The following is a 632-nucleotide window of genomic DNA, read 5'->3' on the forward strand; positions in this document are numbered from 1 at the left end:
GTATAAGTCATTATAATCAGTAATTATGTCCCCACTGGATGCAACAAATGCCTCGTTTATAATGTGTTTTAAAGGGGTCATATGATGCTATTTCAAGTTTTCCTTTCTCTTTGGCGTGTTACAAGCTGATTGTGCATAGATGAGATCCCTGAAGTTGCAAAGACTAAAGTCTCAAAACCAAAGAGATATTCTTTATCAAAGTTAAGACTCTGCCACGCCCCCCTAAAACGGCTCGTTCTAACAGGCCCCCACATATCTACCTCACTATGTGGAAATATTAGCATAATGCCGCCCAAATGTGCACGCAAAGAAAGAAGGCGTGGTTTCAGGAACAGCAGTAGTGTTGATGCAGCCATGTCAGTGCGAAAGACAGATTTCAGCTGTCTTAACCGTGGCTTGTGTACTGCAAACACATACCAGCTTCATCACTGTGTCTGTCACGCGACTCTGTTGCCCTTTCAGACTTGAACTGGTGGTAAAACTAAGGACATTATTAACTTTCTTGATATTTACTTTGAAAGCTGAAGCTGCGATTATGGTAAGGGCCGTTACATTTTGTGTGCTTGTGGTGTTCGGCCAATCACAATGCATTGGGTCAGCTGGCCAATCAGAGCAGTCTGCTCTGATTGGCC

The sequence above is a fragment of the Sinocyclocheilus rhinocerous genome, unplaced genomic scaffold (genome assembly GCF_001515625.1).
Source record: "Sinocyclocheilus rhinocerous isolate Xijiao unplaced genomic scaffold, SAMN03320098_v1.1 scaffold387, whole genome shotgun sequence".
NCBI lineage: Eukaryota > Metazoa > Chordata > Actinopteri > Cypriniformes > Cyprinidae > Sinocyclocheilus > Sinocyclocheilus rhinocerous.